The following is a 21,857-nucleotide window of genomic DNA, read 5'->3' as shown; positions in this document are numbered from 1 at the left end:
AGCTTAATTACTTTTGATTGGCTTAACTGGTTTTGATGAAATTTTGTACAGATACTCGTTTATGTGGAAAAATTTCTTGGTAAAAGTTTGGGGTCAATATCTTTAGGGGATGGGGCACATAGTTTCATTTTGCGGGGCAATTTTCTCAAAATTTTATAAACATAACCCACTTTATAAGCTCAGTACAAGCGCCTTATCTTACCATTTTTCCCTTCCCAAAAATCTAAAAACTGTCTTTTATTTATAGCACTTTGTACTTTCTTATATGAAGTATTGTGATCACTTTTCAAATTTCAACGGAAATAACCATTTTGGCAATCCATGAATCCATTTTGACTAGTTCGGCGTGACGTCTTTAACTGTCCACTTTATTAAAGAACTGGAGGATTGTAACTCACTTTCAAATGAAATAAGTTTAAATGGTGTAGCAAAAAATGTGAACCAATTTAATAGGCATACAAGGAAGTCATGTGTTGTCCATATCAGAATTTTTAACTGAGTTTTTTTGATTTCCTCCTAAGCATGTGACCACCTAAAAAAAAAAAAATACTTTGGGGTAATATTTTGGGTGGGGAAGCCGATCAGTGCTTAAAATGATTGATTTTAACTTTTTTTAAACTTTTTTATTTAATTTAAATTTTTAGTAACAATATCATAATAAAATTTTATCATAATTCACTCCATTCCAAACAAAAAAAATTTTTGGTTATTTTCTATCGGTTATAAATATCTCAGTGGAATTCTTTTATTTATATTATTTACCTGTCTGTTCTGTTCATTACCCGAATGAGAACAAAAATTTAACGCGGTTAATAAAAATCTTCAAATAAAAATCACGCTTATAAAAGAGAGTATGCATTTGATTACATAGTAGTCTCTGATATTAATTTCAAGGATAGGCGACGCTTTTATTTTATAATATTGCAATGATAATAGATGCAGTAATAAATGAAATATAATTTATCAGTTTTTTGTTTAAAAAACGGAAGAGTATTTATTTAGTTTCTAAGAACCAGCTAACATCGTTTTAAATTCTCTGTTTTTTATTTGTTTTTTCTCATTAATTTTAGCTCGTAAATTATTTTTTGCATTCTAGGAAAAATTTTATTTAGATCACTGCTCACAAGTTAATATGAAAGAAAAGAGGAGTTTATTATAAGTATTTTGTAGTTTTTCTATATAACAATTAAAAAAAAAAAATGTTCGTGATAAAAATGGAAATTTTATTATCTAAAAAAATGTATTTTTATTTCTGATGAGAAAATTAAAAAAAAACAAAAAAAAAACAAAAAAAACACTTTTTCATAATTTAAATAATAATTGATTACGTCATAAAACTGGAAGTACAGTGTATAATATTTAATTCATCCGTTGATTAATGTTTTTGTTGTGGAAAATTTTTAAGTACACAAAGTGAGCTGAAAGTTTGCCACTATTTTGTCAATCCAACTGTCGGCTGGCTTTGATGAGACGGGCGAGTGGGGCTTGTTGTACTATCTAATCGGATGACATCAACCGATTACTAATAACATGTCACCTTTATTTATAAAATGCAAACGTAACAGACTATTGCAGTATAATGACTAGTACACTAGACACAACAGTTGGCGAGAAGCAAACTTCCAGGTAGCGTATTGCAATCTGTTTTATTTGAAAAAAAATTATTTTTTTCAGAATTATTCTGTTAAAGTAAAAAAAATTACAAAAGATCGGGCTTTGCTCGACAAGGACTTTAACCGATAGGCGTATGGCCCAACCAACTTTCAGGAAACGGATTCTTCGTGACAATTTTCAGGCAACGCTGTTTCTTTCTATAGATAATACCAATTTTATAGCTTCCAAATTCGATAGTATGGTATTAAAAGGTTCAAACTTACTATATACTTATATAGAGATCAGGGAAGAAGGAATTAAGAAGAAGGAGTAGGGCAGTAAAAAAATCGTACATTCTCAGAGGAAAGAATATGAAACAAATATATCTAGAGGAAAGCTAAAGGCTCTCTAAAGAAAGCTGGCGCCCATTCCGCCCACAATCCGTTTAGAGGCTGGAGAATTTTTAATACTGAGGGGAGCAACTTATTATTCTCCTATCTTTTTCTACACTTACCTACGTAAGTATAGACTGTAACAAAAACTTTTTCCTTTAGAAATCGAAAAAAATAAACCACTCAGCCAGATCTTCATTGGAGGTTGTAAACTTTTCTCCTAAACAAACTGGGTCTTCCTCTTCACCATCATCGTTGGTAATCGTAAGTTTTATTATTTACACCAGTGGATTAATAGTATGTTGCGTGTTTTTTCTTTTTTACATATTGTAGGGTAATCATGTTTTCTTTTTATCTTATGAAATTTTTTTTCGTTAAAAATATATTAATCTCCAATTACATTACGTAGTGCTAAACATTATCTTCAATTACCCTAGCTTACTTTTCTTTTCATAAATGTTTTGATATCATAATTAACTGGCTGATGTTTATATAATTCCATTTCAATATAAAATATATTTTATCAACACTTACAAGAGATATGTGAGCGAGAATTAATCTTGACCCTGATTAATATGATATATGTTTCACCATAAGGCATACTCCCCATGAAATTATCAGTTTAGCTCCTCATTCCACGACCGCTAGAATGAGGATTGATAAATGAGGTGCTTAGGAATTTGCTTTCCTAAGCACTTATTTATCAAACCATCCCAACCTTTGATAGGAATGACCACAGCAGTAATTTTATAATTAAATGTCTATGTGGTATGCACCGTTTATCCAATGTCAGCATTATTAGTTTTTCTCTCTATTTTTTATTATAAAATTTTCCATCATATTCAGCAGATTTTGTCTCCCTTTTTCACTAGCTTCAGTTTTTACTTTTTTATAATGTTGATTTAAAATATTTCATCGTCTTTTGGATCCTTTTGTGACGAAGTAGTTGACAAAATATATATGGATGATACTGAAAAAGGTCTTATTGGTGAGGAGAAATAGTAGGTCTACATTAATTACAATTTACTACTATATATATTATATATAAATGATCATAAAAATTATTATTAAATAAAAATTATTTATTTTTATTGTGATATCATAAAGTAATTTTTTATTCTATACTAAATTAATACTTAATTGAAGTTGGAAGATTTAAAACGTCGAAATACTTTTATAATTATAATTTTAAAAAAGTCGAATATAAATAGAATCTAGAAAATGACATGATGATTGCCATCATCATGAATCATAATGATTTGCTTATATTTTAAATCATTCTAATTTGAATAAAAAATACTTTGTTCTCACTCTCGTTCTCTCTCTCTCTCTCTCTCTCTCTTCCTTTTCATTCTATCTAACAATTTTTGCATTATTCAATAACAAAGAATGACAAATATAATTTACATACACATAATGTTATTTACATAGGTGTAGTATTCCCTCAGATTCCGCCAATCATCACTAAAAATATAACATATATACTACTTAATCTTTCTCTTGTATTCCCTACCTAATCTGTTTTTTTTTTTTTTTTTTTTAATTAATATTTACATTATTCCATACCATTAAAACCAATCTGAGTCATCAGATACAGTTATTTATCAATAGAATTCATCTGAACGCCAGTATAAGAAATTTATACAAATATTTTAAGCAAGATTTAAATTATATGATTGAATAAATTTTTTGAATTATTAGTTTACCGTTGTTGCTGCTCTCTGACCGTGCGTAGGCGTGCGTGTATTATACATATAAAAGTATGTTTTAGGTTACTTTAATATGGATAAATATTTTTATATTAATCAGTTCTTAGTAATTTTATTCAAAAATATCAATGTTTCATAAAAATAATAAGGAATTCAAATATAAAGTTAAAAAAAAAATAGGTTTATATACATAAAATATATTTATATATTTTTTGTTTCTTTTAATAAATAAGTAATTAATTGATTTTTTTATCATTATTTTTATTGGAATAATTTTTATGACTATTGTAAAATGGAACTTTTTTCTATTCCCAAAGAATTATAGTGTGAATCATGACTTTCAGGACATGTTCTACCGGTGAAAATAAGGAAGAAAGTTCATATAAATACAGTTTCGTTAGCGAGTGTCGGCTGGCGAAAGATTCCGTCCTGATTTCCGCGCCTTTGGAAAAATTAAGCCAGATTGTAATTGTTGACACCCTAATTAATAGATAAATTTAATAGTATTAAAGGAAATCTGACCTGCAATTTGAAAAAAATAGATGCCAGATCTGTATTTGTAGTAGTTTTTTATTAGTAACCTGGCTAAAAGATAAAAGATTGGGGTCGAAAAACACACTGTTTTATGTTTAACGTAAAATAACTTTGTTAAATGGATAATAAACACAAATAAGCTTTAAACAAAACTTGTAGAGAATTTAATTCTAAGTAAAAAGATACGAATTAATAAGTCCACAAAAAATTAATACAGCGTAAAAAGTTTGAGTTTATTAAAAACAAAATGTATAAAACATACTGTAAAACTGTTAACAATATTTAATGTTATACAACTAAGATCTTGTAATCTGTTTTCTATAAGTTCCTTCATTTTCTTTTAACTCAACTACTCCTTAACTTGGACGGTTATAGTTTTCATTTTATAAATATTTGTTTAGGCCTGTAGAAAATATAAGTTTATCTGAACCCTCGTAGGGAAAGATCCCGGAAGATGCCTTGTGAAGATCCCGGTCGCTACACCTCCCTCTTCGTTCCCAGTCCTGATGGGCTTTACCGGAGGTCGTCTTTTAGATTCTCTTAATTTGATAACACAAACAGTCATCAGTTTGGCCTCTGTCAGGATGCCACCGATGCAAATGCCTTGGCAGACATTTTCATAAGATGCTTGTTTAGGCCTGTAAAAAGTATAAGATAATATGTAGAATGAAGTTAAAGCTTTAAAATATTAAGAAAGTTTGGGCTTAAATATAAGAAAAGAAGAAAAATATTTATAATCTGTACAAGCAATAGCTTAGCATTTTTAAGAATAGGAGGGGAAGAAAAGCAAGCTCTGATTTTTTTTAAAAAAGAAGTGAAATAAAGATATATCCACATTTCAGAAACTGTTGTTTTTTAACTTGGCAGTAAAAGAATTTAAGGAAATATTTTGAGTTTTGTAAAAATGTTAAAACGTTCTAATGATCTGTTGTTCAGCAGAAACCATAAATGAGTTACAAAAGTATTGGATGGCATGAATTTATCGCTAGAGAAAAATTTCTATCTAATAAAAGAGTAAAATAAAGAAATGAAATGTGATAGAAAGAATGATCAATGAGTAATTAAGTGTTATGCAGCAGGGTCATAATCTATCAGAACGGGGAAGGAATGCTGAGATCATTAGCAGAATAAGCACCTAAAGATAGGTGAGTTTTCTTTGCTCAGGAAAGAAATCGGTTAATGTTAAATATCAATCTAAAAATTGAAAAGAAATTCCTGAAAATATTTGTGCGGCATGTATTGCTTTATGATAGTAAAACATTTTAATAGCAGGTAAAAAAAAAAGAAAGGAAAAAAAGATGTTTCTGAAATGTGGAGATACAGAAGGATGTCGACAAGATTGAAAAGAAGGGATCTTAGGAGGAATAAGAGAGTTAGTAGATCGGTAGGCGATGTATTAAGACATCAAGGTTTAGTTAATTTGGTGACGGTGGGACGAAGGTAAACTGTCGAGGAAGACAATAGATTAGAGTATATGAAAGAAATAATTGAGGATGCAGGATGTAGTAAATGATGTTAAGGTTAAAATATTAGCACAGAATAAAAATGAATGGGGAAAAACAGGTGTTTGTTTAAAGTTACTATATATTGAAAGAACTGGTCAGTTTTAATGTAATAATCATGAAATTGTTTTCATTCATTGAATGCTCCTTACTATAAATATTGTTTATATATATCAAATATCTTATGTGGGTGGGCACCAATAATAGATCTTTTAATTATTTATTTTTTTTTTAAAGCTTTCCTGCCTAAAAAGGTTTTCCTTAAATCACCATTTTTATTATTTGTCGTTTTCTATTATAATTATTTAATCTCAAATTTACTATTTTGGAGTATTATTTGACGTCCATTTTTTATGCGAATCGTACGTTTTTATAATATTTGTTATCTTCTAATTGGTTTCTTCTGTGTAGATAAGTAATGCTGTAATTAAAACGTGCATTTATATACACGAATACATAGATTTTTGTAAGTGCTTTTTTGACTGAATGTCTCTTGATACTTGAACGATGAAAACTATATTCAAGTTTATGTAATCTATTTTATATTGATGGATAAAAATATATTTCGTTCTAGTATGTGTTACTTTGATCTCCATATCTTTGTGATATTATTGTAGTAAGAAATAAGATTCCTTTTTAATTTTTTTAGTTTTCATTACATTCGTAATTTGTCCATCCGATAAATGTCTAATCTAGGCGAAATTTTCAAATCAGAAACTTGAAAATGGAAAAAGTTATTTCACGTGCTTTTAGGGTAAATATTGTGATATAATTATAGCTTTTTCAGAAGATATATCAATTAATAAACTGTTTACAGTATTATTTATGTAGACTGGGGTTTCAAATGAAAGTAGCATGTCTGATCTTTACACAGATACCTTTTATTATATTGCTGTTTTGCATACCTTTACTGTTAGAGCCAGCGTTCGTGTTAACACCTATTTTCTAAACAAAAAAAAATCGTTTTTTTTTTCACCTCTAATAAGTACAGAAAACTGGAATTTTTAATCGGTAAAGAACATTTTCATTTGTCAATGAAGTAGTTTGTTACGTAATCTTTTATAATTTTTATCCTTGCTTCTTCGCGAAAAAGCTGTTTATCCTTTTCAGTAAATACTTGAGTGATAATTTATTTTTAGGAGGAATAATCTAGTTTCTTCAATTTATTGGTCTGTTTTATTTGGAAATTATATCATCAAATATTTATATCACCACCTTTGAATCCAGATACTCATAAAAGGGTAAAAAATCTGACACTGCAAATTGCATAGAAGTATTTTGGACTAAGAAATTTACTCATTTTTTGATGAAATTGTTTATTTTCATTGCCTCCAAATTTCTATCATTATTTACTACACCATTTACTACAATATAATTTGATGTTTTTATGTGGTGACAAGTAGATAAGATTTTATTAGACCCCAGTTAAGCTAAAAGTAAGCGTAAACAATCGAGGGTTGCTCTCAACGGGTATGATAAATTTAAGTAATATTCTGACCAAACCGTTACAAATCAGCTGATTATATATATATATATATATATATATATTTAGTGCCACATGTCTGGTGGGGCATTTACTTCAGTGGCATCCTGACAGAGACCAAACTGATGACTATGGTGTGTTATCAGGTTTAGAGGGTCTAAAAGACGACCTCCAGTAAACTCTGTCAAGGCTAGGAACGGATGGGATAGTGTGCGACCGGGATTGTCAGAAGGCGGGTGTCTTCCCGTACTGAGGTCAAAATGGATATATCCATATAGAACCACGAAAATGTTTTTTCCCTTTTTTTTTGACTAATGAATTGATTCACCATAGCAGTTTGCAAAGCTTGGGCATGGGAATATAAAAATGGAAAATTTTGGTGTATGAAAACGGTCATGCCTGACCTGGGTTCGAACCCGGGACCTTCGAATGAAAAACCGAGACGCTACCACACCACCACGGAAATGAAATGTATTTAAGTATATTGAATTAATCTAAATTAGGCTGTAGGAAGTTATAGGAAGTTTTTCCGTACAATCTTCCTTATTATTTCTCGATAAGCTTCTTCCGAGCAGCTATCAGTACGTTTATACTTAATTTCAGAGGAATGGGTAAAAGTTTCGTTTTAACTAAAAACGAACAACTACGTTATTATTATTATTATTATTATTATTATTATTATTAAATAGTGTTTTCTAAATATATATATATATATCCTTATATTCCAATTGCGATTTCATAAAAAATAGAATCATAACTGGAATAATATTTTATATGTAATATTTTCAGTTAGTTACCCTGCAATTAATATGTTTTGATATAAATTATATAAATTGATATAATTTGTTTATATTATATTATATTCATATATAATGAATGAATTAATTGAGAAATCAGTTTTTTTCAATATAACATTCTTTATGTGAAACCTTTAAAATTCTCCATGAAGATCTCTTTAAATATTATAACTTTTTTTTCAATGAAAAAGAGTATGTTTGTTTATTGAAGGAAATTAAATGTGTAAATTTTCTATTATATAATAATCTATTAAATTTAATGAAAATGTTAAATAAGAGGTCTTAAATTGAAGTAATAATATTTTATATAAAATGAAATAAATTAAAAGCCGGATGTGGACTGCCTCTTGTATCATCTTGATTTATATGACCACCGTAACAAGAGATGATTTTAAAATTGTTTTGTATTCAGTTTTAATATCGTTTTATATTCAGCTTTTGAATTTGCTTAGAATTATTTTCTATTCTTATTGTTGTCGTTAAATCTGATATAACTATGACATTTGTTGCCACGCAATATGTTTGAATTGTTGTTATAACAGTAGCCAAATTATTATTGTTATACTATTCAAGGTAAAAAGAAATTGTTACATATTAAATATTATTAATAATTATTGAATAACAGTGGCCCGTTGGTCTAGGGGTATGATTCCTGCTTTGGGTGCAGGAGGTCCCGGGTTCAAATCCCGGACGGGCCCGTAATATTTTTCTTTTATATCGGCCCGCTCTACCAATTTTTATATTTAAATCCAATTATTTTAATTTTTAATAAACATAGCCAAAAATGTATTAAAGATAACCAGTAAAATATGTAGTTTAAAATAATTATTCAATCAAACCTGAAATTAGTCATTATCTCTCGGTTTATAATATTACTTATAATTAACTGAATTACGAATTTCCTCCAGGAAATACTTACTTGGTTGACATACAATGTATTTATGACTTGCAAGGAAATCACCGATAAAAATTCCAAAACATGTTTACAAAGATTGTTTCAAATTTAATTGCTGTTCACGTTGACCTTTCAGTACTTGTTATTTAAGCAAATAAATCACAAAAATAGATTTCCTTCAGATGATTGAAACCTAGTATTAAGTTTTAAAAGGTTGTCACAATTTAATTTTTTTTTTTTAATTCTTGTGTTCTAAAATTATTAATCATATAAATTTTCCAAAATTATTTATCAACGAGTAAAAAAAAAGAAATCCTAGTTATTTCTGATTTTATTTTATTTTTTTATTTTACGTTGAAATATTTTAATTCCATCTTTAATCGGTATATTAAATATATTTATATACCCACCAGAAACTTATAAGAAAGAAAAATTTTTAAAGTGAAAAATTATATAAAATGTAATAAACATACATACCAAACTTAGTAATGAAATGGCATTGTATCTGCCTTAATCCGGAAGGTTCTGGGTTCGAATTTCGGTTAAGCTTGAAATTTTTGTAAACTCTAAAATTTAGGTCCCATAAATAGCCGTAATTAGACGGTTAGCCTGTAGTTTGTAGCTGGCTGTTCCCACTATCATGCTGTTCCACAGTATCATAAATACAGCAGCAATACTCTGCGAAAATAGTTGTAAAGGGGAATAAAAAACGTTCTAACACAAATTATTGAAAGGTAATTTTATAAATGTACCGATAAATAAATAATACTTTTTTTTTAAACTTGTTACTAGATTTTTGGGTGGATCGAAATTTCAACCAACTAGCAATTAAATTTAATTATAACAAAATAATAATTATAACAAACTAAACGTAAACCTATTTTTACGTCACCTATAAAAAAAAATGCTGAAATCTCGATTGTTTATTTCTTTAAATTTTACTTCGTGTTTTTAATAATATATTTTTCATAATAAATTGGTTACTAAAGCAAATAGCTAACTTTGAAGGAAAAATTGTAAATAAAATCTACGAAAATTATTTAAATAGCGCACAAAAAAATAAAATAAAAGTCCTATTTCCTAAAATAGAATTGTGATTTCTAAGAGTATAACGTGTGTTTGAGAGAATACAAAGAAGATATAGATAGTAAAGCGATTTTTATGACTTACGGTTTCTACGTTATGCAATTTTCGTGAGCTAACCGTGTCCCGGCTAAAGCCTGATATTGTATCGTGTGTATAATACGAACAGGATTAAAAAAAAAAGCTAAGATTTTGTATAATTCCAATTCTGAAAAATTAGAGAACGTCAAAGATATTTAAAATAATAAGAAATCAAATTGTTAGGAAAATAAAAGAAAATCTCCTGAAAACAATTAAAATAAACAAAAAAACGGGCCCGTCCGGGATTTGAACCCGGGACCTCCTGCACCCAAAGCAGGAATCATACCCCTAGACCAACGGGCCACCGATAAATGACAATAGTTGTTATTGTTTTATATAGGTACAACACATACTTTCTGATGTTTGTATTTAAATAATGTTGAATTCATACCTGTATACTATACTGTACAAGGTCATTAACAGAGCGGATTAAAGAATTTTTAGTTGACAAACCTGAACTTGTAATTCTAAAATATATGTAAACACAATATATTAGATGGACTGACCCTGGAAGTAGGCCCTCGTAATGCGATAGCATTCCGTGATACTTATTTTTTATGCCCGTTACAAGTTGTTCGTTCTCTTGTAAAACAAAAAAATCAACATTGAAATTCCTCCTCTTCACGGTTTACGTCACGTTTTTAATAATAATTCTTATAAAATAATATCTTCACTAAAACAAATAGCTAACGTTTGAAAGCCAAATTGTAAAATATTATATAGCCTACGGAGATGGTTTAAGTAATTCACCAACAAAACAAAAAGTACTAACATTGCCAAAGATGAAACTGGAACTCCTAGGGATATATAACATGTGTGGGTGAACATAAAATACAGGAACGTGATTTTTATATGTCAGGTTTCTATACAGATCGTGTATTCTGTAAAACTTAAATAAAACTTAAATAAAAACAGGTGATAATCATAAACATATGTTTTCCCACGATTAAAGTTAATTGATAGAGAAACTGGCCTTATTTAAAAGAATTATAGCGTTTATATATAAACGAAAAGATATAAAATATTAAGTTATTTTATACCTTTTAAAACAAAAAATAAAGCACGGCCAGAAAAGTTTAAAATTACTGGTGTATTCGAATATTGGTTATAGCGAATAAAAATAATGTACTGCGGTTGTAGCAAATAAAGGATAGGAGGAAAGGTTGGAGTAGTATCATCGTAGAGCCTAAAGGAAACGATGTTATATCGATGGCATTTAACATTTAAAGACCTATTTTTGATAGCTCAATAGCTGCTAGTGGTATAAGTAACATAACGTATATTCGTTACCTAGATGTAGACACCTCAATCGTTGTGGAAGTCTTGTTGGCCGCTAGCGTCGGATAATGACAGGCTCTAGGCTGCACCTGGAATATGTTTACCCACATTGACTGATATTCTTCAGTCAAAAAACGTTTTATTGACTGAAGAATCACACATACATTTACTATTCAGACCTCATTCGACCCCTTTTACGAATTAGATATCTAATCAACAATCCTGCAGTCATCGATTCAAATAATGACACTCCTTAACCCGCTCACTTCTCTCTTTTACTTGTAACTTTAACTTAGTTATCAACCACGAAGACCACTTTGTCCTGTTTTTTGTACTACTTGTTATCGTCAATATTACGTGTACTGACCTTAAATTCGTAAACTTGAAACTTTCACTACAGTTTTTACCACTTATAATCGCTATATTAACTAAACAAAATCTGATGCTTTAACATATGACCCATCAATCCATCTCTTAAAAACGGCTCAATCTGTGTTCTCTTATTTCATATTTTATCAATCTATGTAATTTTCAACATCCTTAATGATTCCACAATTAAAAGATCAATTTTTTTTCTGCCAGTCATTTTAATGATAGACTGGTTAGAGACAATTTAAATTATTATAAGACAAGATTAATTAAGATGGTCGATCCTCCTACATCATCAATACCTGATTTGTAATTTTTTCTACGCTTGTAGTACGAAGATATCAATCAACAAAAAGTTAGAACAAGAAATTCAAGCAAAAAACATCATTAAAATACCCTAAATATTAAATCTTGAGAAATTTATAAAAATGATAATAAAAAGTAATTAACTGAATCGTTCACGAGATATTTTGGAAATAGTGTCAAATATTTAGCAGCAATACACAATTATAAAATATAGATAATAATATTCTTGTATTTCTAATAGTTTTTTTTTATCATAACAGTTTCTGTTATCAATAATTGCAAAAACCTGACAACAAAGTTGTTATACTTTCCTGGCGTTGGTTATTTGTTCTTATATAGTGCAAAAATAATGATAGATGAAAAGTTATAAAATTCAAGAAATCGATATTTTTTTACTTCTTTCTTTCGGGGAGAGGCCCCCTCGAAATTACCTTCCAAGAAAATTGATTTATCAACGTTTATTATGTTAAATTGAAGAAACTAAATAACAATTCCACTACTATCTGCAACTTACTAACTTACCATTAACTTTTACCAATAAATTGCACCATATACGAGTCATGAAACGCCTAGAACTGGGTAAAAACCCATACCCTATTTTTTTCTGCTTACCATACTTTCCTTCTTGCAGCATAGCTCTAGAGCTATAATGCCAGGAAAGTAAGAATACTGCGAGCGATGCTTCCAGCACGTATGTTTAAAATTAGGTAGCCTTTAAAACACCGATAAAAGTACACCACGGTTTGATTAGCGATTTGTATAAAGTTGATTTTAATGTGAATTATAGTGATATCAAAAACAAGAAAAAGCAAAATAATCCAACCTGCAATCAAATTTTAAATCTACAGTGCTACTTCATGTTTTATTACTAATAAAAATGAAAGATCATTTTCTTCATTTATATGTGCCTAATAAAATATAATTTATATATATATATGAGGGCATTTAGAATTTGGTCTGCAAAAAACAAATCTATAATTATTTAATAGATATAAGTAAATTACAATTATTATTGTAATTTAAAATAATTAAATAATCAACTCAAAATAATTTTAAATATCAACTCTTTAGAAGTGCAACGATTAAACAATTCACTTGATTTTTCTCTCATTCTATATATATATATATATATATATACTTTTATGGTATGTGTGAACAGTTTCTTTTTAATGCATGAAAGGGTGTTCTTACAGTGAACAAGCAAAAGAAAAAAAAATCACAAGTGGTCACCAGATGTTACATTTTTTTTATTAAATTTTCAAATGTTATTCCCCTTCAAAACATTCTTTTACTAATAAACAACTGGAGAATGCTCTTCTGGAACGGTTTAAAAGAAAATGACTTCACAATAATTACTTCGTGGAAACAATTTCAGTCGTAACTCGTAACGTAAAAAAGTCGATAGAATATAAAAATGAATATTTCTGCTTACATATATTGGCATCAATTCAAATATATATATATATATATATACACACACACACACACGCGCGCACACACACACACACACACACACACACACATACACAAGAAATAATTTTATGGTCACTTATTTTTATAAAAGAAAAAAATTTGCAACAGAATATTAGGCGAAGCATTTTTTTTTTTTTTTGTAATTTAGGAGCTTTTTTTATACATTTTTTAAAACTATTTTTAATTAATCTCGAAAATTTTAAGTACGTTTGCATGGAATGTACGTACGTGAACTTAGTTCAAGTGTGATACTTCTTATACTCTACAAATATTTTGTCTACGATAACCTGACCATTTATTCCAACGAAATTTTGATTACAATGTTCTTTAACAAAAGCAAACTTCACTGTATATTTTGATTTCAATCACTGAACTTTTTTTCTTTTTTTTCCTGTTTAGCCTCCGGTAATTAACTGTCAGATAATACTTCAGAGGATGAATGAGGATGATATGTATGTGTGTAAATGAAGTGTAGTCTTGTACAGTCTCACAGTTCGACCATTCCTGAGATGTGTGGTTGATTGAAGAAACCCAACCCACCAAAGAACACCGGCATCTACGATCTAGTATTCAAATCCGTGTAAAAATACTTTACTAGGACTTTGAACGCTGGAACTCCCGACTTCCAAATCAGCTGATTTGGGAAGACGCGTTCACCACTAGATCAACCCCGTGGATTTCAATTACTGAACTGTGTAAACAACATAAAACTTAACTTTAATTGCTTTCATAATATGAAAATTAATTGTACTTTTTGTTCTCTTTCTTATAGAAAGGACAATAGTAAATTTCTTTTGGAAGAATAAATAAATAAAGAACTCTTCTTGTAAATTGTACTGAACAAATACCGTTCTTTTTTATTGTAACAACCCAATACTAACTTAAAAATTACAATAAAGTTATAAAATAATTTAACTAAAAGGTTGATGTGAATAAAAGATATTATCTAGTAAAAATAAAAAATGTATTCACGGTCAATTTAATTTTACTTCTAAAAAAAGAAAGATTTTTTTTAACTATAATGGGAATTTTTACATTTTGTTAACTATCATGACTGTTAATTTGTTATAAACTTCAGTTTCTACAACAGTACTAAAGAATACTTCAAGTGGAAATGATATTGTTGGCCGATAAAGTAACCCACTTACATGAAAGGAAAAGAATTATTTTATACAGTATAGTTTTCTCGGTAAATATAATAAAAATTCCATTTTATATTAGGTTGAAGAGTCATGATATCGAATGCGTATGAATCGCCTACTTCATCCGGCTTTAAATAAATCAACCGGAACACATAATGCAACCAGAGTCCTACTATAACTTCTGTATATTTATATTCACGGACTATCCCAAAAATCCTGGATTTTTTTTCACCTACCATTGATTAAATAAAATTCTACATCGAATAAATTGACTATTCTATCACAAAATAAAATAAAATTAATTTAATCTTTATGACATTTTTTTAAATAAAAACATTTTTATTTTATTGTAAACAAAATACATGGAACATGTAATAACCATTCATATAGCTACGAAGCGTAAAAAGTAGATAAAAACCTGTAAGACTAAAACCTGTAAGACCTGTATGACTAAATCGAAATTGGCGTAGTTTATGTATAAAAGGCAACAGAAGAAACGAACGTTATGAATCACACAAAGTATATCCACAGTTTGAAATGGAAATACTGTAATGATGTCATTTTGTTTTCCTAATCTTTACAATTTAGTTGCAATGGAGCATTGTTAAGGAATGTATCATTCGTTTGAAACAATATCATTTCATAAAAAGGAATTTTTTTTATTTATGATTATGAAAATAACCTTCAAAAAATTTCTTCAGAATGGATCTGTAGCCCATTTATAGCATGAGAATATCGATTGCTGTTCTACGATATGGTCGTCAAAGCATCAAATATCGATATGATTTGGTCTACGACAACACTATGAAGTATTTAAAAAAATCGAGTATTCTCTCATCATCGTCATAAAACCTAGAATTCGTGAAGATTTTGAAATTACCTCCGTTGAAAGTTTCTTATGAGTTACAGGAAATTTGGGTTCATGAAAACAAGAAAGGGTACTCATGAATACTCATCTTTTTTATTTTTCTGTCTAGCCTCTGAAACCACCGGAAGGTATTACTTCAGAGGATGATATATGCATAAATGTTAATGAATTGTAGTCTTCATTAACATTAGTCTTCTTAATTAAGTTTAGTCTTCATCTTTGATTTGTAATCAAATCCGTATAAAAGTAACTGCCTTTACTAGGGGATATGAACTTTAGAACTCTCGACTTCGAAATCAGCTAATTTGTGATAACTTCACTACTAGACCAACACGGTGGGTTAAAATATTCACTATCTAAACGACATTAACTTGCAGAAATCATTTTTTGTGTAAACTGAATAGTTTTATCCTAGTTAATAAATATGAAAAAAATAATAAATTTCATTAAATGAATATTTAAATCTTCTTTTTCCGCCCACCACTCTTTACTATAATATTGATTAATCCAATTTACAATTACCTAAACGGGAACAACTACCCGATAATGAATTTTATTTATTTTGAATTGATAAAAAAAGTGATAAAAATCATTACATTTTGAAAAAAGATAAATGGATAGCAAATAATCTAATTAAAATAATTAAATTTAAAGAAAAGCATTAATAATAAAGTCTCTGTATACGTCACCACCCCGTGATTTTCATTAAAAAAAGTTTAAATAATAAATTACGCAATCAACTACTTAAGCTGTCAGAAAATCAGTTCTCATGTTTTTTTATTGTTTAACCTCCGGGACCACCGTAAGGTATTGCTTCAAAGATGAGATGAATGATTAATAGCGTGTGTGAAATGCCATGCCTGACCGGGATTCGAACCCGGGACTTCGGATGAAAGGCAGATACGCTACAACTCGCGCCACGGAGACCGGCAGTTCTCATAAATTAAATACCGTCAACTTAACATAGTTTTCTTTTTGCTGTACAATGGCATTACTTTAATTTTAACCAATCATTTTAAACGTTTTAAATTTCCTTGCGATGTTTTATTTTTTGTTTTAAAAGCTAACAAGGTATCATTACTCAATATTTTTTATCTTTTCAAGATATGTATAAATAAACTGTACAAATCTTTATATTACGGCTACTAATCCTGGTGAAATTACTTGGGAGAGTGTGGAGTAAAGTGGTTTTACCGTTGCAATTTTGTCAATAAATACAACAAATTTCGGTTTTTTCAAACATTCAACTGTGATTCCTTAGGATACAATAGCTGCGGGTGAACATAAATTATAGGAAAGCTGTATTTGTAATATAAGGTTTCTATACAGACAGTATGAAACGTCAATAAAAATTAGTAATGTTCATAAGCATTATTTAAATCGCTTTATTATATTTTAATTTACTCTATAATTTATCTTTTAATTTACAATTATTATACTCTAAAAACTAGAAAGTCATAGTTTTATGTCCGGAAATACAAAAAAAATTGTTCATCTCATTAATGATAGCAACGGGAATACTATTTTACTCCTAACTTTTCGAAGTAAGCCGGGTACTTCTTATACTTAAGAATAATCACGCCATTTTTGTTATTCGTCTCGAGTAAGGTAGTCAAAAATAGTTACACTCAAAATTCACACAATATTTGTCTGAAAGATTTCGTAGGAACAATTACGATTCAAATCCTACAAAATAAAGAACATGGAAGAGTACTTTAATAAATATCTAATCATAATTATTATAAAAATAAAACTGTTTCCTGAAAGAAATTAAAATAATAATTAAACAATAAATCCGGGACCCGTCTGGGATTTGAACATGGGACCTTGTACATCCAAAGCAGAAATCACATTCCTAGACCAACACACATTCCTAGATGAATAAATCATACATCTATTACACCTACAAGGTTGTTAAGACAATGGAGGAAAGAATCTTTAATTGAAATATGTTATTCACAAATGTGAAAAACAGAAGATAGAGTGCACTGCTCCTGGATGCTATCATGGGATCGAATCCCAGGGCTTCGACAGGGAAAAGATTAACAACAGGTGGTTGTAACAGCGGTTTCTTTTAGTAATTGTTAGTGGTACAAATAACATGTTAAGTATTCGTCACCTTGATACAGACAACTCAACCGTTGTGGAAGTGTTGCTGCCCGCTAATATTCTACATATTCTATTCAATTGTACCGTGGCATACGTGTGTTGATAAACACCTTACCTGTTATTCACCCCAAAAAAGTCTCCATCTTTCTTTAGTAATAGTTTTAAACAAACTTCATATAAATCAATTTACTAGTTCTCAAGCTTATTAAGATGATATTTTAGTGTAGTGCAGTGTGTGCTTGCACACTAGAAAACATCTGAATATTTGTTATTAGATAATATAAAATGAGATTATGTGCATATTAAATTTTATTTAAACAACTATTTTGTGATGTTAAGGATCAAGTTGAAGTAAAGGTAATATTTCTTTCTTTGTAAAATCGGTTATTAAAATGTAATATCTGGACAATTTTATTCAATCATAACCTGCAGTTAAAGGCGTTCTGTTTTTCCTGATGTGAAAGTTTAAATGTAGCTTAGTGTCGTTGATTAGAACCCAACTGCTATTGTGCAGTTTTTTATGAAATAAAAAATCTGACACATGACTTGTACGCCTATTAAATTACATTTTAAAACCAAATTTTATTTCATTACTAACTTCTGATAATTTTTCATATTTTTTTTTTATTGTTATTATTGAATTATTATATATTGTAACAGTTTTTTTTTTACAATCAGAGATTAATAATTATTTATAAATCAATATATTTAAATTAAAAAAAGAAGATGAACCGATATGCCTTCCCCTTGTAAGATTCAAATATTTCTTTAATTAACATTTTATTTGGCTATAACTCTGGAACCAACGAAAATAAGTTCCACTTATGATTAACCCACGTTCAGAAAAGTGATAAAAATTTGAGGTTTGATACGTTTAACCGTATCTAAATCTTTAAACCTGCCGGTTTGGTCTAGTGGTTAAACTCGTCATCGTAAATTAGCTGATTTCGAAAAAGAGACTTGTCAGGTTTGAATCCTAATAAATGTAGTTGCTTTTATTCGGATTTTAATACTAGATCATAGATATCGGTGTTCTTTTTGGGTTGGGTTTTAATTTACTACACGTCTCAGATAAACTGCCTGAGATATCTGGAGACTTCAGAAATATTCATAAGAAATAAATAAATATAATCTGATTCGTACAGTTTCTCTTAAGGTAAAGAATGGAAAATTCATTCAGAAAAACGTGATAAAACTTTGTTAAAACTGGGTGAAAAATGTTTCTGGTCACATGATTTTGTGAAATAAACGTATTCTAGAAATTTTTTGAAACTGCCTTATATAAAGTTATAAGTGAAATGACTGGACATGGGGAAGGCATTACTTGTATTTCATACAACTTACAATTTCCGATTCATTTGAAACGGGATCAAGATTGCAACAATTTTTTGCTATAACATTTTTACACAATTAAATTTTTTTAAAGTTTTTCCATGTTTATTAACATTCTTGGTTAAAAATCATGTCATTTTACACAAAGAATGTTTTATTGAAGTTAATCTCCTTTAGACGGTGCATATTCTTGTGTACTCTATCTTGTTTTCGTGAATGCAAATTTCCTGTAATTCATAAAAAAAAAATTCAACGGAGATAAATTTAAACTATACGAATTTTTCTTTACGAAGATGATAAACAGAATTCTTTTTAAAATTCCTTCATAGTGTTCTCGTAGACCCAATTATATCGATATTTCGGGATATGCCGACCATCTGTTATAACAGTAATCGATATTCTCGTTCTACAAACGGGCGGGCTATAGAGCCATCCAAAAGAGACCTTTAGATGAAAATTATTTTCATAATCTTCATATAAAAAATTTCGTACATTCCCGAATTTTACATACATTCCCGAATAATGCTCCATTGTAAATAAGTAGCAAATATTAGAATAATTTGATAACTGTGTTTCCAACTAAGACTATGGATATACTGGTACTTTGTACAATATAAAACGCTCGTTCCTTGTGGTACAAATGTCTTTGGATTTCTTAGTGATTTTTCAACGAGTGAGAAGTGTAATGATCAACACCATTGCTTATCCGGAGCCAGTTTAGCCCTTTCTAAAAGATTTGTCAGGAAAAGGTGTATCATTTGGCCTACTGTCCAAATTCCTATAAATCCATCCTCTCTAAACATAATTTGTTGAAAAATTCCATGTGACGTAATAGAAAAATCATCGAGTGTTAAGTTTTATAAACTTTCGACATGAAATATTTAATTACTGAAAAAATATTTTCAGTAATTAAGTTCTTATAATTTCACTTTTCAAAAGTCTCGGTTTTTTGAACGGTTAACAATATCATCAATCAATCGGGTGTTTAATTAAAATGCTTGAAAATTCTTCCCTTCTCCAAAAATAGAAAAAAACTATCTTTATGTTAATTGTACATTGTATATGTTTTGTATCTTCCTAAGAATAGTAGTCGTGCAAGTGGCCAAAAAAAACCTTTAGGGCTTATTAGGTGTAGTAAAGCCAGTAAAATTTTAAAAATATCGATTTTTTGAATTCTTTTAAACTTTTTTAGTTTATTTCAACTTTTAGCCATAATATTAACAATATAAATTTATCGTAATTCACCTCACTCCCAAACAAAATTTAGGTAAAGTTTTACTATATATTTTTTGGTAGAATTTTATTTAGTTTCTTCCATTTAACATAGTAAACGTAGAAATTAAAAAAAATTTCTTAGGAGGTGATCTTTGGGTGGGGGAGCAGAGTCAAATAAAAAATATAGAATTTTGTGTTTTTTTAACTTTTTTTATGTATCACAATTTTTCCACTCTATAAATAAACAAATTCAGAAAAGTATAACAACTTTGTTGTTAGTTTTATTTTATTTCTCTGTATACTATATATATATGCCATATCGATTCCAGAGTTTTTCTGTTTTAATAGAATATTTGTAAAAGTTATCATGAAGTTTTTTCTGAGAGTGAAAAACTGTTTTTAATTTTATTCATGAAACCTTATTTACTGTATCTGTCATTACAAAACTGATATTAAATTCTCGAATTCAGTTCTTCTTAACAAGAATTGTCAAAGTTAAATCTAACGTAACAAAGTTAAATCTAACGTATTGGCATATAAATTATTTTATTATTTCAACAGTTATATTGCAGATCGAAAGATTACATTATCAAAATAAATATTTTCTTACTTTATAAATATGTTCGTTATAAACTTCACGTAACATGTAAATTGAAGATAATCGTACGGTTTCGCTAAATATATAAAACATGAACAGTTTTAAGGAAAGACCATTTAAGTTTTTTCTATAGTTCAGGAAGGCAAATCGTTTCTCTAGTTAACGTAAGTTAACTATCTTTATAATCGTTTTTATGATGTTATATAGCCTGGTCAAGCCAGTGATCGGTTACGTCAGCGATTAAAAATCTATAAAATGATTTTAAAATCTTGCAATTCGCCCTGTTCTAATATACTGGAAACCAGTTAACGATGTTTACGATGTGTTTCAAGTTTACGAATTTAAGGTCAGTACACTTAATATTGACGATAACGAGTGGTACAACAAACAGGACAAAGTGGTCTTCGGGGTTGTTAAATAAAGTTACAAGTAAAAAAGAAGTGAGCGGGTTAAGGAGTGTCATTATTTGAATTGATGAGTACAGGTTTTGTTGATTAGATATCCATTTCGTAAACGGGTCGAATGGGGTCGGTATAGTAAATGTATGTGTTGTGAAAACGTTTATCGTCTGAAGAACATCAGTCACTGTGGGTAAACATAGTGCAGGGACAGCCTGAAGCCTGTCATTATCCGACGCTAGCGGCCAACAAGACTTCCACAACGATTGAGTTGTCTACATCTGGGTAACGAATACACGTCATGTTACTTATACTACTAGCAGCTATTGAGCTATCAACAAGTCGGTCTTTAAACGTTAAATGCTGTCGATATAACATCGTTTTCCTTTTGGCTGTACGATGATACTACTCCAAGTTTTCCTCCTATCCTTTATTTGCTACAATCGACTGCAGTACATTATTTTTATTCGCTATAACCAATATTCGAATACACCAGTAATTTTAAACGTTTTAAATTTTCAGACCGTGTTTAATTTTTTGTTTTAAAAGATAACAAGGTAATATTAACTTAATATTTTATATCTTTTCGAAATAATTATATATAAACGTTATAATTCTTTTAAATAAGGCCAGTTTCTCTATCAATTAACTTTAATCGTGGGAAAACATATGTTTATGAATATCACCTGTTTAAGTTTTA

At 29.0% G+C, this 21,857-nt stretch overlaps 1 protein-coding gene and 2 non-coding genes across 3 annotated transcripts in view; 2 read left to right on the top strand and 1 right to left on the bottom strand.

Annotated features, from left to right (window-relative positions):
• LanB2 (laminin subunit gamma-1) overlaps positions 1-21,857 on the top strand; it is a 771,247-nt gene that overhangs the window by 24,258 nt on the left and 725,132 nt on the right. The window lies entirely within an intron of this gene.
• On the top strand, positions 8,637-8,708 carry TRNAP-UGG (transfer RNA proline (anticodon UGG)). The gene has a single exon. It is a non-coding gene; the product is annotated as a tRNA-Pro (tRNA).
• Positions 10,301-10,372, bottom strand: TRNAP-UGG (transfer RNA proline (anticodon UGG)). Its single transcript has one exon. It is a non-coding gene; the product is annotated as a tRNA-Pro (tRNA).

This window comes from Lycorma delicatula, chromosome 8 (genome assembly GCF_047948215.1).
Source record: "Lycorma delicatula isolate Av1 chromosome 8, ASM4794821v1, whole genome shotgun sequence".
NCBI classification, from domain to species: domain Eukaryota; kingdom Metazoa; phylum Arthropoda; class Insecta; order Hemiptera; family Fulgoridae; genus Lycorma; species Lycorma delicatula.
Note: the sequence above shows the minus strand (reverse complement) of the source record. Positions and strands in the feature narration are given on the sequence as shown.